Source organism: Pseudorca crassidens, chromosome 13, assembly GCF_039906515.1.
Source record: "Pseudorca crassidens isolate mPseCra1 chromosome 13, mPseCra1.hap1, whole genome shotgun sequence".
In the NCBI taxonomy this organism is placed as follows: Eukaryota; Metazoa; Chordata; class Mammalia; order Artiodactyla; family Delphinidae; genus Pseudorca; species Pseudorca crassidens.
The window spans coordinates 779,444-796,285 of record NC_090308.1 but is presented as its reverse complement, the minus strand read 5'-3'; the positions used below and the strand labels follow the sequence as shown (position 1 = coordinate 796,285).

Here is a 16,842-nt window from a genome sequence, read left to right as displayed (position 1 = left end):
TATGTTCAGAACCCCACTGTCCAGTCCCTGATAAGAATTTGTCCACTTTGACGTATTCACATATATTCAGAGGCAACAACTTCCAGAAAGTAACTAGGCCTAAGTAGGAGAGTCTAGGACTAGAATAGGACATTTTGAGCAGTACATCCCTTATAAATGAGGTTCTAAAGGAAGATCTCTAACAGTAAATGTGCTAGAAATTGTAGTCAGTCATTCACTTGTAGACCTACTTACTATATATCAAGGGTCTACTGTTTGCCAGGTCCTGTACTAAAAGATACAGATGCGGCAATAAAAAAGTTGGACATTTTCTCTGTTCTCACCACTCTGAGAATTAAGGTGCCCAAGAGCACAGGTAAGAAATGGGAAACCCTTTTGTCCAGCAGAGCCCCCACTGGACAGTGCATTTCCCAGTAGCTTCTAGCTGTTATCTCAGAGCCACCTGACAGATAACTAATGAAGAAGTGATGGTCAACTGGCAGTCCACACAGTCTGATTGTTTACAAATTCCAGATCTAGATAAGACTCACTTTACTTCAGGTTGAATTAAGAGAGAAAACAATAAAATCAGCACCTACACAATGAAAACCTAACAAAAGTCTTATAAGAAAAAAATTATATATATACCCCACTCAATTGTGAACATAAATTTTTTAAATGCAAAATAAATTATTATCCAAATAAATCCCTCAGTATATTAAAAGTGTAATACATTAAGACCAAGTTGGATTTACTCTAAGAATAAAGGTTTTAAAAAAAGAAAAAAACACATGATCATTTCAATAGACGGAGAAATAGCATGTGTTAAAATTTAACGTTGAGGGTCTTCCCTGGTGGTGCAGTGGTTGAGAGTCCGCCTGCCAATGCAGTGGACGTGGGTTCGAGCCCTGGTCCGGGAGGATCCCACATGCCATGGAGCAACTAAGCCCGAGAGCCACAACTACTGAGCCTGTGCTCTAGAGCCCGCCAGCCACAACAACTGAGCCCACGTGCCACAACTACTGAGCCTGCACGCCTAGAGCCTGTGCTCCACGGCAAGAGAAGCCACCGCAATGAGAAGCCTGCCCACCACAATGAAGAGTAACCCCCGCTTGCCACAACCAGAGAAAGCCCACGCACAGCAACGAAGACCCAACACAGCCAAAAATAAAAACAAATGAATTAATTAATTAAAAAACAACAACACTAAGTGTTGGTGAGTATATGGAGCTACTGAAAAATCTCATTCAGGGATGATGGGTCTTTAAATCGGCACAACATTTTTGGAAAACTGGCTTTATTTACTATAGCTGAAAATACACAAGCCTATGACCCATCAATTCCTGCCCTAGTTACATAAACAACAGAGACATGTGTGAGAATGCAAGATAACATTATTTGTAAGTATAAAAACAAAGGAAAATATACTGTGTATCATGTATAAAAAGTTCAAAAACAAGAATATATATATGCTTTAGGGATGTAAGTTTTTAAAATTAAAAATAAAGCCAATGAGGTGATGATCATAAAAGCTAGAATACCATATATATTTTTGGAGAAATAGATATAGGAAATATCCATTGGAAATGGAAATATCCAATATCCATTGGAAATATGGAAATGGAAATAGGTTCTGTACCTATTGGAACAATGCTCAATGATAAGTCACTGAGGTGTACACATTTGTTTTATATACATGTCTTCAATATATTATATTTCACAATAAAAAAGAAAAGGGGGAAAGAATAATAGTGAAACAAGATTCTACTTGTAAACAGTGGGAGAAAATTCAAGCCAACAATAAGAAGCACACTTAATTTTTGAACTCTGCAGATATTTCTGCTAAACTCATATATATCATATCTATGGTTATTGAAACTTCTCTATGGTTAGAAATTTATTGTTTTATAATTTTAAAAGCTACATCTAAAACATGTCAGAATCAAACAAGAATGCTTGCTACCACCACACTGATATAATAGTACTTGGGGATGTTATCTAATAAAATATTGGAATAGAAAAAAATAAGGAGCATAAATTTGGAAATTAGGTGTCAAAATTATCACTCTTTGCATGTTTACTTAAAAAAAAACTCAAGGATGCCATGTGAATAAAAATATTGAATGAAAGAATTATCTGCAAATTGACAGCTTTTTCTCATACCAACAATATATTCTTAGGAAATATAATAGAAAAATAGGCTTCATGGACTATTTCATTATTATAAAATAAATATAAATATGCATACATATTTATTATACACTTATCTATTATAAATATTTAAAATAAATAAAATAAAAGAAGGGATAAACTTATAATTTATAAAAGAACTATATATTTTTAAATAACTTACAAAGAGACACATAAGCAGAAAAGCATATCATGTTCTTGAATGAAATCTTTAAAATTATAAAGATCTCAATTCACTGAAAATTGATCTACGAATTGAATGTAATCCAAGTCAAAACCTCAATATGAATAAATAACTCTGACATTCAGCTGAAGAAATAAATCGCAAGAGTAAGAGGAAAGCAGCAGAAAGATAAGAAACTCCAACTTCTGCCCCTCCATAAAAGCAACGAAAACTTGGCCGGAACTGTCAGAATTCGCTTTTCTTCAGAAGTCGGAAAATTAATCAAAGGGTTGCAGGAACCATAAGAGCATTTACTCAACAAAACAGCTGAATCTCAGTGAGAACCACAAGATTTTTGGTGTCTGAGTCACCCCATTCCCATTGCCAACTCCCTTGCTCAGTGGTAGCCGTGAAAATAATTCCCTGCATCTCCTATACTGGATGGAGCAGAACAGACTCATTTACAAGAATTTTAATCATTTATTTTGACCTATCTGATGTCTCCCTGGAAGACTGGCTCAAAAGGCTTGTCTTTGTTTTACCTGATGCAGAACCGGCCCATGCTAAAGCATTTGTCTAAAATTGTTACAGGGTAATGCTTTCTTTGCTGCTGCCTGGATGACAGATAACATTTGGGGCAAAAAACTCACGAACCAAAAACCTTGGAAGGAAAGGCTAGAGAAGGGAATTGCCACAGTCCTGGGAACTGAGAAGTCCTTGTGCACACCTATGCTGTGCACAGGCTCAGGAAAGGTCCAAAAAGGACCTAAGTGCTCACCTCTGTTCTGATCTGAGGCTCAGTGAAGGAGTGAAGCTAAGACAGAGCTGTATACATCTTGGCTGAGGACTGAAGGTGTGTCCACACACACACACACACACACACACACACACACACACACACAGCTCCTGTTCCAAGATGGGAAATGATTTGGTTCCAGATATTTAAGGAAATCTCTGTCCAGTCATTAGTTGACAACTGAGTTAACTGTATGGAGACTTCAACGGCTATAAATGACAAATAATACATACAGAATTTACAGAACTCATCCAGAAAGTCACTAAAACACAAATAAAAATGCCTGCTGTAAGCAGCAATAAAAAATTATCCTGGGAAGGGGAGAGAATCTGGTTTCTAGAGGGATCACCTTATAATGTTCATATAACCCGTTTTCAACAAAAAAAGGAAAGTGTGACTCATGCAAGGAAACAAGAAAGTGTGACCCATACACACGAAAGGAAGCAAACACTAGAAACTGTCCCGAGGAAGCGCACACGTGGAATTGTCTAGACCAAGACTCTAAATATGTTCAAGGAGAAAAAGGAAGCTATGCCTAAAAACTAAAGGAAAGTTTGAGAATGATGTCTCACCAAACAGAAATTATTCGGTAAAGAGTGAGAAATTATAAAGAGGAATGAAATAGAAATTCTGACGTTAAAAAGTACAATAGGGCTTCCCTGGTGGCGCAGTGGTTGAGAGTCCGCCTGCCGATGCTGGGGACGTGGGTTCATGTCCCGGTCCGGGAGGATCCCACATGCCACGGAGCGGCTGGGCCCGTGAGCCATGGCCGCTGAGCCTGCACGTCCGGAGCCTGTGCTCCGCAACGGGAGAGGCCACAACAATGAGAGGCCCGGGTACCTCAAAAAAAAAAAAAAAGTACAATAACTGATATGAAAAACTCACCAGAGGGATTCAACAGCAACTCCAGTTGTTAGAAGAATCAATGAACTTTGAGCTAGGTCAATAGAGTACCCATCTGAGGACTGGATGGAAAAAGAATGAAGAAAAAGGAGAAGAGTCTCAGAAACCTGTGGGACACCATCAGACATACCAGCATTACACATACCGGGAGTCCCACAAGGCAAAGAGAGAGAGAAAGAATCAGAAATATTATTTCAAAAACTATTGGCTGAAAAATTCCCAAATTTGATGAAAACCATTATTCTATACATTCAAGAAGCTCAACAAACTCTAAGTAGAATAAATTTATAGATGTTCACCTAGATACATCATAATGAAATTATCCGAAGACAAAAACAAAGAGATGATCTTGAAAGCAGCAAGACAGAAGCAATCCATCATGTACCAGTTATCACAAATGAGATTAACGTCTGAAACCACGGATTCCAAAAGGCAGTGGGGTGCCATACTGAAAGTGCTGAAAGAAAAAAAACCATTTCAACCACCCTATATCCAGAAAGACTACCCTTTAAAACGAAGGAGAGGGGACTTCCCTGGTGGCCCAGTGGTTAAAACTCCGTGCTTCCAATGCAAGGGGGCACAGGTTCAACTCCTGGTCAGGGAACTGAGATCCTGCATGCCGCGCTGTGTGGCCAAAAAAAAGAAGAAGGAGAAATTAAGAAACCTGCAGATAAAAACCAAAAGGGTCTGTCATGAGCAGACATACCCTACAACAAATGCTAAAGGGAGCCCTTCAGGCTGAATAGAAAGACACTAGATAATAACTCGAGTCCACATGAAGAAATAAAGAGCACCAGTAAAGGAGACTAAATAGGTAAATATAAAAGAATAAATGTATGTTTGTTTGTAACTCCTTGTATTTTTAATCTGATATAAAAGACAGATATATAAAGCAATAATTATAAATAATAAATATAAATCTATGTTTATGGGCAAGCAATGTATAAAAGAGAGAGAGAAGACACAAACTAAGGAATGAAAGAGGAGACATTATGCTGACCTTACAGAAATGAAAAAGGCTGTAAGGGAATACCATGAACATTTGTATGCCAACAAATCAGATAGCCTGGATGAAATGGAACAATTCCTATAAATGCACAAACTGCCAAAACTGACTCAAGAAGTAATAGACCTATTAGCTAAGAAGACTGAGTGATGATGATGATGATGATGATGATAATTACAACTTCCAACAAAGAAACACTGAGCACTCAATATATTTATTGGTGAATTCTGCTAAAACTATAAAGAAGAATTAATACCAATCATTCTCAAATTTTCCAAAAAGAAGAGAAGTGAACGCTTTATAACTCATTCTATGAGGCCAGTATTTCTCTGATACAAAAGCCAGACAATGACATCACTAGGAAAGGGAATTATACAGCAATATTCCTCATAAATATAGAGGCAAAAGTCCTCAACAAAATACAGGAGAACTGAATGCAACAACATATAAAAAGGGTTATACCTTATAATCAAGTGAGATTTATCCCAGTTAGTAGAATATAGAAAAATCAATTCAGGTAATACATCATATCAATAGAATAAACATACGATCATCTCAATAGATGCAGAAAAAATTGAAAAAAATGCAACACCCTTTCATGATAAAAACATTCAACAAACTAGAAATAGAGAAGACCTTCCTCTACCTGATAGAGGCCATTTATGAAAAATTCACAGCTAACATCATACTTTTTTAAATAAATTTATTAATTTTTGGCTGAATTGGGTCTTTGTTGCTGCACATGGGCTTTCTCTAGTTGTGGCAAGTGGGGGCTACTCTTTGTTGCGGTCCGTGGGCTTCTCATTGCAGTGGCTTCTCTTGTTGCAGAGCACAGGCTCTAGACATGAGAGCTTCAGTAGTTGTGGCTCGTGGGCTCTACAGCGCAGGCTCAGTAATTGTGGTGCATGGGCTTAGTTGCTCTGCAGCATGTGGGATCTTCCCTGACCAGGGCTCGAACCCTTGTCCCCTGCACTGGCAGGCAGATTCTTAACCACTGTGCCACAAGGGAAGCCCCTAACATCATACTTAATGATGAAAGACTGAACACTTTTGCCTAAGATTTGGAACATGACAAGGATGTTTGCTCTCATAATTTCTATACAACATTGTACTGGAGGTTACAGCCAGAACAGTTAGATAATAAAAAAGAAATAAAAGCCATCTACAATGGAAAAGAAGACACAAAGCTATCTCTATTTGCACATGGCATGAGCTTATATATTGAAAGTTCAAAAATCCATTAAAAATATCTATTATAGCTAACAAACTAGGTCAGCCAGGTTGCAGCATACTAGATGGATATACAAAAATTAGTTGCATTTCTATATACTAGTAGTGAACATTCTGAAATTAAATTAAGAAAACAATTTAAAATAGCATCAAAAAGAATAAAATATTCGTTTTATTAATTAGTTTAACAATTAGCTTATTCATTAGAATTAATTTAACAAAAGATGTGCATGACTTTTACAGTGAAAACTATGGAACATTGTTGTATTAAATAAGATCTAAATAAATCAAAAGAGAATAAAACTGTACTACTTTCTCACACCGTATACAAAAATAAACTCAAAATGGATTAAAGACTTAAATATAAGGCCTAAAACCATAAAACTCCCAGAAGAAAACATAGGCAGTTCTCTCTTTTAAATAAGTCTTAGCAATATTTTTTTGGATACGTCTCTTCAGGCAAGGGAAACAAAAGCAAAAATAAACAAATGGGACTGTATCAAACTAAAAAGCTTTTGCACAGCAAAGGAAACTATCAACAAAATGAAAAAGTCGCCTACTGAATGGGAGAAGATATTTGCAAAAGATATTTCCAATAATGGGTTAATATCTAAAATGTACAAAGAACATATACAACTCAACATCAAAAGAGAAAACAACCCGATTAAAAAATGGGCAGAGGGGGCTTCCCTGGTGGCGCAGTGGTTGAGAGTCCGCCTGCCGATGCAGGGGACACGGGTTCGTGCCCCGGTCCGGGAAGATCCCACATGCCGCGGAGCGGCTAGGCCCGTGAGCCATGGCCGCTGAGCCTGTGTGTCCGGAGCCTGTGCTCCGAAACGGGAGAGGCCACAACAGTGAGAGGCCCACGTAACGCAAAAAAAAAAAAAAAAAAAGTATTAAAATGGGCAGAGGACCTGAATAGACACTTTCCAAAGAAGACACACTGATGGCCAACAGACACATGAAAAGATGCTTAGTATCACAAATCATCAGGCAAATACAAATCGAAACAACAACGAGATACCACCTCACACCTCTCAGAATGGCTATTATCAAAAAAACAACAAATAACAAGTGTTGGTGAAGATGTGGAGAAAAGGGAAACCTCATGCACTGTTGGTGGTATTCAAATTGGTGCAGCTACTATGGAGGTTTCTCAAACAATTAAAAATAAAACTACCATACGATCCATAAAAATAAATAAATAAATAAACAAATAAATAGACACCCAGTATTCATGGTATGGAAAACGATATTGTTACAATACAAATACCCCCAAAATTGAATTAGAGATTCAATGCAATCCTTATCAAAATTCCAATTTCTTTTTATGCACAAAAGTACAACCTGATCCTAAAACTCATATGAAATGCAAGGGACCCGAATAGCCAAAACAATCCTGAAAAAGGACAAAGTTGGAAGACTCACACTTCTCAATTTCAAAACTTACTACAAAGCTACAGTAACCAAGACAGTGTGGTAGTGGGATAGGGATAGATATTTAAAACAATGGAATAGAACTGAGAGCCCCAAAATACATTCATAATCAATGGTCAATTGATTTTTGACAAGGTTTCCAAGACCATTCAATGCAGGAAAACAATCATCCTCTCAACAAACAGTATGGGATAACTGCATATCCCTGAGCCAAAAAATGGATTTGGACCCCTACCTCACACCATAGGGAAAAATCAGTTCAAAATGAATCAAAGACCTAAATGTCAGCACTAATACTACAAAACTCTTAGAAGAAAACATGGGGGTACATTTCTATAACTTTGGCTTTGGCAAATGATCCTTTGATATGACACCTAAACCACAGGCACCCAAAGAAAAAAAGACAAATTGAACTTCATTAAAATGAAAGATTTTTGTGTATTAAAGGATTTTATAAAGAAAGTAAAAAGACAACCCACAGAATGGGAGGAAATAGTTGCCAGTTAACTGTCTGATAAAGGTCCAATATCCAGGATATATAAGGAAATATTACAACTAAACAATATATGTCAAATAACCCAGTTTAAAATGGACAAAGGACTTAAATAAAATTTCTCCAAAGAATTGGAATAGAATATCTCCAAAGGAAGGAATTTCTCCAGAAAAGACATAGAGATATACAGATGGCCAACCAGCACATGAGAAGGTGTTCAACATAATTAATCTCTAGGAAAATGCAAATAAAAACTATGAGATGCCATTCACACCCACTAGAATAGCTATAAAAAAAAAGAAAATAGAAGATAATAAGTGTTGGCAAAGATGTAGAAAAATCAGGAGCCTTTCACACTGCTATAGAAATTTAAAATAATGCAGCCACTGTATAAAAGTTCGGCAGTTCCTCAAACTTTCTAAAAATAGAATTACCATATGACTGATAAGTTTCATTCCTACACATACACACAAGAGAAATGAAAAGATATGTTTAGAGAAAAACTTGTATATGACTCCTCACAGCAGCATTATTTGTTATAGTCAAAAATTAGAAACAACACAAAAATCCATCAACAGATGAATACATAAGCAAAATGTGGCATACGCATACTGGAATATTTTTCAGCCATAAAAAGGAACGAAACACTGATACAATCTTGAAAACATCATGCTAAATGAAGAGCACCAGACACAAAGGACATATACTGTAAGATTCCATTTATATGGAATATTCAGAAAAGGCAAAGCCGAAGAGCCAAAAGTAGATTAGTGGCTCAGGGGGTTGGCAGTGCCGGAGTTGACACTGATTCTAATAGGTATGGGGCCTCTTTGGGGATGATAGAAATGTTTTGGAACAGATGGGTGGTGAGAGTTGTACAATATACAAAAACGCTCAAACCAGCTGAATTGCACAGTTGAAAATGAAGAATCTTAAGTCATGTAAATTGTACCTCAATAAAAATATCTAATAAAAATACATACTAAAATATTTACAGATGAAATAACATCTGGGATTTGCTTCAAAATGATCTTGAGGTTAGGGGTTGGAGTAAATAATATCAATAGACTGGTTCAGTGTTGATAAACTTGTAGCTGGCCATGGTAAGAGGGGGTTCGTTAGAGCATTCTCCTTACTTTTGGATATATTTGGAACTTTGCATAATAAAATTATTTTTAAAGAACAACTAAGTAAAATGTTTTTAAAAGGATACTGAGGAATAGTTATTATAAAGCTGCATAATCAGAATCAGTGGACTGTGCTGGAAACTAATGCTGAGAAACAGACCTAAGAACATTATATGAAGGATTTGGAATTTTAAATCAGTAAGAAATAAATGATCAGTAATTGGGATACCTAGATAATCCTTTAGAAGAAAAATAAATGGGTTAATAGCCTTACCTCATACCATACATACAAATATAATCCACAAGGATTATATTTTAAATAAAATTAAAAATATATAAGAACAAAGTAGTAAATATGAAACAAAATTAGGGAAATATCAATGAATATGTAATCCTGGGGGCAGTTCTCCTAAGTCTAATAAAAAAAACAGATCTTGGAAATTTTAAATATCATAAACTGAGAAAAAATATTGCTCACATATGGAAAGAGGTTAATAGTTAAAGAGAAAAAGAGGTGTGTGTTTTTTTTAATTTTTGGCTGCATTGGGTCTTTGTTGCTGCATGCGGGCTTTCTCTAGTTGCAGCAAACAGGGGCTACTCTTCGTTGCAGTGTACAGGCTTCTCATTGCAGTGGCTTCTCTTGTTACGGAGCACAGGCTCTAGGTGGGCAGGCTCAGTTGTGGCACACAGGCTCAGTAGTTGTGGCCCACGACCCCTAGAGCACAGGCTCAGTAGTTGTGGCGCACGGGCTTAGTTGCTCCGTGGCATGTGGTATCTTTCTGGACCAGGGCTCGGACCCGTGTCCCCTGCATTGGCAGGCGGATTCTTAACCACTGTGCCACCAGGGAAGCCCCAAAAAAGGTATTTTAATGAAAAAATAATTTAAAGGGTGAACAAATAATTCACAGAAAAATGAAATACATGCCCAAGATACTAAGCACAGTTCCCTTTCTTGCTGTCTGATAACTGAGACTCTTTCTGCTTTGGAGAAGCCCCTTCGTGAGTTGTGGAGGCAAAAATGAGGAACTCCATTCACAAGAACGGAAACTGTAAGTTACTCTCTCTCCTAGGCCCTTACAGTTTGGGCATAGGCCTGTGATCTGGGCTAACAAATATTTTAAAAATAATAATTTCTATTTTTTGATGTAGACAGTTTCTTCACACTCTACTAGCAGATATATAAGTTGGCCCTACCTTTTCGGAGAAAATTTGTCAATATTTATCGAAAGCTGTTAAAAAAGTGAGGGAACTGACTCAGCAATTACACTTCTGAAAATTATTGTAGGGAAATAATCACACAAGTATAAAAATGCATCTACTAGGTGTTCATGATAGCATTGTACATCTCAGCAAAACAATGAGAAGCAGTCTGAATGCAGCACCAGAAGACTGACTACATGAACCATGGGGCACCCCTGTATGAGAACTAGATGCAAACATCGAAGCTGATGACTTGAAAAATTAGACTAAAAGCCAGTATCTGCAATAGGATCTCATATTCCTATGTCCATATGCATGTGCATGTGTTGTATACACACATATTCAGGAAAAAAATCTCAAAGTTTAAACATTAACATGTCAACAGCGCTTACTTCCGGTGTGAGCACCTAATAACTAAGAGCTTTTGTTTTTCCCTTTTGTTTGTTCGCTTTGTTTTGTTCACGTATATTTTCTATTTTCCAAAATAATATATACTGTTCAAAAGTGGGCACGTATTTAGAAATAATATCTTCTCTGAAGTAAAAAATAAATTTCCACCAACATATTTTTGTTTATCTGTATCTTAAATGTCCCATAAAATGACTTCATATTCTACAAGTTATACTAAGAATAGAGAGTTTTATTAATCATGGACAAACCACACTCATTATATCAGAGCAATGATCCACTTTTTTTTTTCTGAAAACAAGTTTTATATAAATAAGTGTTTAAATACATTACATAACATTAAAACTGAAGGGGAAAAAAACCCCAAAGAAAACCAAAAACCAGCTTGTTACTTCACGTGGCATTGGGCAGCCGCTGCTAGTAAGTTGCGAGCTCTACAGCTACGTGACTGATACATCGGTTTGAAATTTGTTCCCTTGTCCAAAGTTTAACTCTGATAGAAGGTTGGCCTCACATTCTAGTTTGCTCATCGATCAGCTGGGATATGTCTGGTCAAAAAGACCTTGGTGGCAAGCCAGATGTCCTATCACCTCAATAGAATGAAGGTGGCTGCTCTAAGCTCTGCCCTCCTGGTCACGTTGGAGATACCAGGAGATACCAGATCTGGAGATACCAGATTCCCTGACGATCAAAGACTCCCTCTAGCAGTACAGCTGCCGTCGCTGCCTCACCCCATCCTCCACTCTCAGCTTCACCGAGGGCTGTTCAGGTGGCGACATTCTCTTAGGGCAGGGAACTCTGTAGAGGGATTGCTGGGAGCTTCTGGCCAGACATAGCCGTCTGTGATCTCAGGGCTCTGGACTTGGCTGACACATCACTGTTATTGCTTTGTCTCAGGCCGGACCCTGCCAGGTGCCTATTGCTTGACCTCTGTTTAAATGAGGGACTTCAAGACTACACAGCATGGCTGTTTTCAGTTTATTGCGTGAAGCAGTTACACTCGTCCAAGTTAACAGCAGACCCCAAGTGGTTACATTACACAAGCTGCGAGGTTTGTAAACTTGTGACAAGGGACAGAAGGAAAATTCTACTCATTGCAAGGAAATCCTCACTTAAGCTTCAATGAGCCAGGAGCACTTAAAACCCATGAACCTTCAGCTGATCGCCCTTAGCCAGTCCAATCTCTGCGAGGAACTGGCATATGTTCTTGCGCTGGTCACCCTGTAGCTGAATTACTTCTCCATATTCTGGACGCTCAATTACAGTTCCCTCGCAGGCAAATTTCTTCTTAAACGCCTTCACTAGCTTCTTTTTACCGTAATCACCAGCGATCCCTTGGACAGTAGTAAGGGTCTTCCTGCCGTTTCTCTGTTGAATTCTTATACGGATATAAGATCATCACCCTTACTTGCATCAGCAAAGGGGTCGAAAGAGTGGAGGTTCTGGATGGCGGACATACGATACGATTCCTTTTCCTCGGTGGAAACGGCCTGCGGAAGGCGGCGGCTGGAGAAGGCGGGCGTGGGGTACGGAGCGTCGGGAAGCGAGGGGGCTCGAGGGGGAGGCTGCTGGGTTCTCGGCGGCGGCTCAGTGACTGGGGCTATGATCCACTTTTTAATTCAACTCTGGCTTGTCCTTCAGTAAGTAAATGAAAGCAGTGAGCTTTGGACAAACCCCGCTTAAATGCGCCACCATCTTAAAGATTCAGGGAGATTTACCACACCAGCACACTTGCAGTAAGGTCTGTGGGCTTTGTATGTGGAAACTTTTGTTATTGTACCTTTTCCTTTGGTATTCTGTTCTCTTGAACACCATTTATCCTTAAATGCAAAAAAAATTTTTGCCATATTTTTATAATTCACAGACTTTGCTAGGACTGTGCCATAGCTAGTAATAATAGAATTATGTGTAAAGGAATCCTACACGTTGGACATAACTCCAACGCTGCAACTTATTTAAAGATAGATTTTTTTCAAGTTGGGCTTATAAATCATTTACAAAGAAACTGAGCAGGCCTGAAACTACAGTCCAACTGTCACATTCTTGTAATGTGACCACAGCTGCTCGGGGCTGGAGGCCGCAGCGGTGAGGGAGCGCAGAGCTGAGGGCCCCGCCAGACCGTCAGGAACAGAGCTCTCGCACTTGCCAGATATTAGATCAACAACCATTAAATATAATATGAACCATCTTCCGTGGCCAGGGCTCAAAAGCTGCAAGTACAAACAGCTACAGATATGTCACTGGAGACGCGGGGCCCAGCACACCGACGGTCCCCAAGCTGCAGGGGGAACCTCGCCTCCACGGCCTCAAGCCCTCCTGTCACAAAGTTCTGGTTCTCTGGACCCAAATGCACAGATGCGTCCACTCTCCGTGAGTTACGCACACACGTCGGACCCCACGTCTGCCTCACAACACATGTACCCATCTGGCTTTTACGGGGGGAGGAAATGGCCTCAACTGTGCAAAACCCCAACACAGGTTTTGGGCTCTCGCCTGAGGGACTTGGTTCCAGGGTGTGTGAACCTGGTGTTCGCTGCTGGTAAAGAACAGCTCTGTCCTGAAGGGGGTCAGAGGTCCAGCGGCCACGCCTCCCCCCTACCCCGCTTACAATGCCTTTTACCTCTCTATTCTGTGGATCAGATAAAAATAATACATCACTTACCAAAAGGTTGAATTTTAACGTTGTCTGAGACACAGGTCTAAAGTCTATGATTAGAGAATTATTTTTCTGAGAAGTGTTACAAACCTACCTAAAACATAACACACACACACACACACACACACACACACACACACACCCATGATTTCTGAAACAACAGCAACGTCTTTTGCATTTTAGAGAGTTTATTTGTGCTTTGATTTCATAGTCCCCACTCGTGAGGGCCCCTCCACACCAAATCCCACTGCTTTTGTCAGAGACCCGAACACTGCCCAGCATTAGTTTGGTTTTTTCACATTTACTGTCTGTGTTCTTCACTAGATTAAGTTTTATGAAAACAAGGATCTCACCAGCCTGTCTGTTACTGTTTTTCATGGCACTAAGTAATTTTGATTGAATGAATGTATGAATGTTTGAATGTGTTACATCTGATACATAAAATTATATTCTCTTGACTTTAATATTTTAATAAAAGTGATTGCTGCCAGTTTCCTTAGGTCAGTTTTCACACGCTCATATTTACATATTTATGTGAAAGAGTTGGGAAGCAATGATGTTTTCTGCAATTAACAATGACCTTCAGCCTTTGTATGTTTTCTTGCTGAAGCTCATCCTTGCTGTGCCCCTCCTTGGACCAACAAAGACTACTGCAATATTAACTCTTAGTGGGGAAACAAGTGCATATTAACAACACCTACATTTAAAAATCCTTGATTTTACAACAAGCATCTTCAAACATTCTCCCTCCTAACAGATATGAACAGGATAATGTCCCCACATCACTACCAAGGTGTAAGAGAGGCACAAAGGAAACTGTTCAGCCTCCCCTGTGTAATCCCACGATCGTGCCATCACACGCACATCCACTTAGCAAAGACTCTGGTCTGTCTTCCATAAAGGATATCTGTCATGTTTTCTCACCACTGAGCACCTTCTGAAGACTCTCCCGATGTTAGGGAATCGGCCACCTCTTGATCTCCAGGCAGAGGCCAGGAGGCGGTTTCCTAGCGCCCTGCACAGACGTGTAGCCCTGACCCAGGTTCATGGATTCGATGCAGGTGCCTGCGGGATTCTTCAGTCTGGAAGTGAGCAGCGGGTGGAAGCAGTGCTTGTCACCAAGCCTGGCGTATTTTCCTATTTTTATTCCTATTTTCATTAAGTGAGGATTTAACTCCACTGCCAAGCCTTCAGCAGAACACCCAAACTTGCACAGTATTTATATTCAATTATTTTTGAAATTTTGTTAATTTTAGTCATATAAAACTCAGGGCTTTAAGTGTTTTCAATTTTTGATGTGATAAAGGTGTACCTTTCAAGGTCGATGGGTAGAGTATGTTCTTTTCACAGCTTAACTAAAATAAGAAGCTTAGGCTCCTACTTCTGACAATGTCTCAACCAGGCCCCCAGGACAAGGTAACTTCAGAAAAAATAGATGCCTAGGATGAAGGTACGCCTTGAAGGGGAGTTATCACTGGATCTGTGTCACCATGAGGTCCTCTAACTGTCAGTATCAATTCAGCACATACTTCTGAGCATCTGTGGTTTATGGTAACTAATATGCTAGACTCCGGAGATGCAGAGTTTGTAGGAGATGAAAGTGTAGAACAGAAACAGAAGAGTAAGTTAACAGGTCTGTAAAGGATCTGGGAGGTGATCCTCACCCAGAAGAAGACAAAGCCCCAGGGGAGAGCACCCTGGGTAGGGTAGGTAGGGCTTGAAGGACAAATAAGAATTAGGGAGGGGACAAGTGGAGAGAACTTCTCCAGAAAGAAGAGCTAGCACAGGGGAAGGCACAGCTGTGTGAGAGAACAGAGTCTATGGAAAGTGCGTGGAATTCAGCAGGTTGGGCAAAGAGTTTTGCAGGACAGTAGGACGTGAGGTTAGAGGAACAAGTGGCAGATACACAACGGGTTTTATATCCCACGCCCAGGAGTGATCGGGAATGACTGAAAATGTGTTTCTGTGGGAGTGACAACCGTGACTAAATAGGAATTAGTGGCGAATCCTCCTATATCCTGAGGAAGGTCCTAAGAAAGTTCTGCCCAAGTGGAGTCTAGTGGTTTCCTAAAGACGGCAGCCATGCAGTAAGGTCTCAGACTCCTGTTTCAACAGACCATACATCCGTGTTCAAAGTCAGAAAAGTCAGAGGCAAAATGGCATGGCACTGAGATTCCACTTCTGGGCACCCCAAAGGAAAGGAGCTCTGTGTTCGTAGAGCCACATGGGCAGAAGAGACCTTGGGTTTCATCTATCACAATGACTGTCATTTGTTTTTATCCCGAGACACTTGAGAGGGACGACAATCCCATAAGTAATTGGTAATGGATCACCAGCTGGTAATGATTCTCAAGATGTAAATGTGTATGTGTGTTTCCTGCCTAAGTGCCCCAACTAGAACCTCCAGGATGATCACAAATAGAAGTGGCAGGAGTGGACACCCTTGTATTTTTCCTCATCTTTGGGGGAAAGTATCCAGTCTTTCAAAATTAACGATGATGTTAGCTGTGAGTTTTTCACAGATAGACTTTATCATTTTGAAGAAGTTCTTCTATTGTTGTCATGGTTTGAATATTCATAAATGGGTGTTAAATTTTGTCAAATGATTTTTGTGTGCCTATTGAGATGATCATATGTTTTATTTTGTTTATTGACATAACATATTACATTAATTTACTTTTTTGTTAAGCCAACCTTGCATTCCTGGGATAAATCTCACTGGGTAATGGTGTATAATCTTTTTTATATTTTGCTGGATTTGATTTGCTAGTCATTTGTTGAGTATTTTTGTGTCTATATTCATAACAGATATTGGTCTTAATGTTCAGTTCTTTTGATTTTTTTTTTTAATCAGAGTAATACTGACCTCACTGAAGGAGTTGTGATGTGTTCCCTCTAATTTCTTGGAAGATTTTGTGAAGAAGTGGTATTAATTCTTCTTGTTTGGTAGGAGTTACCAATGAAGCCATCTTGTCCTGGATTTTCTTTGTGGGAAGTTTTAAAATTATTATTACAATTTAGTCTCTTGTTAGAAATCTACTAGAATTTTCTATTTATTCTTGAGTCAATTTCACTAATTTGTATCTTTCTAGGACTGTTTCCATTTCACCCAAGCTACATACATTACTGTCATACAGTAGCTCATTTGTAAGATAGTCAGTGATGTCTCCACTTCCATTTCTGATTTCAGTAATTTGAGTCTTCTTTCTTTTTTCTTGGTCACCGTTAGCTCTTATCTTAAATTCCCTCCTTGG

At 39.1% G+C, this 16,842-nt stretch overlaps 1 long non-coding RNA gene and 1 pseudogene across 1 annotated transcript in view; both read right to left on the bottom strand.

The window, feature by feature from the left end:
- Positions 1–16,573, bottom strand: part of LOC137204322 (uncharacterized) — a 57,476-nt gene extending 40,903 nt beyond the window's left edge. Inside the window, exon 1 of the long non-coding RNA XR_010933524.1 lies at positions 16,455–16,573. This is a non-coding gene — a long non-coding RNA (uncharacterized lncRNA). The remainder of the gene's footprint in view (positions 1–16,454) is intronic.
- On the bottom strand, positions 11,977–12,551 carry LOC137204320 (eukaryotic translation initiation factor 1 pseudogene; annotated as a pseudogene).
- Positions 16,574–16,842: the final 269 nt, after the last annotated feature.